Raw genomic sequence first — 217 nt, 5'->3', positions numbered from 1 at the left:
GGCCCCCCCGTCAGAGCAGCCACCTCCTCCATCCGCACCAACCGAGCAGGCGCTCCCGCTCCCACCGCTCTTACTGGTCCCCGAATGTCCCAGCTCAGCCCCGTGCCCCTGAATGAGGCCCTTGTTGGAAAGGCTATTTTGGGAGGGTCCAGGATTTGTCCTCCCACCCCCAGAGCCTGCGAAGCATTTTCCTCCCGTTCGCTGGCTGTAGCTGAAA

At 63.1% G+C, this 217-nt stretch overlaps 1 protein-coding gene across 1 annotated transcript in view; it reads left to right on the top strand.

Annotated features, from left to right (window-relative positions):
* The window catches only part of NXN (nucleoredoxin), a gene marked incomplete at its 5' end in the record, with an annotated part of 14178 nt that overhangs the window by 12139 nt on the left and 1822 nt on the right, over positions 1-217 (top strand). The window lies entirely within an intron of this gene.

Source organism: Apaloderma vittatum, unplaced genomic scaffold (assembly GCF_000703405.1).
Source record: "Apaloderma vittatum isolate BGI_N311 unplaced genomic scaffold, ASM70340v1 scaffold28595, whole genome shotgun sequence".
NCBI classification, from domain to species: Eukaryota; Metazoa; Chordata; class Aves; order Trogoniformes; family Trogonidae; genus Apaloderma; species Apaloderma vittatum.
Note: the sequence above shows the minus strand (reverse complement) of the source record. Positions and strands in the feature narration are given on the sequence as shown.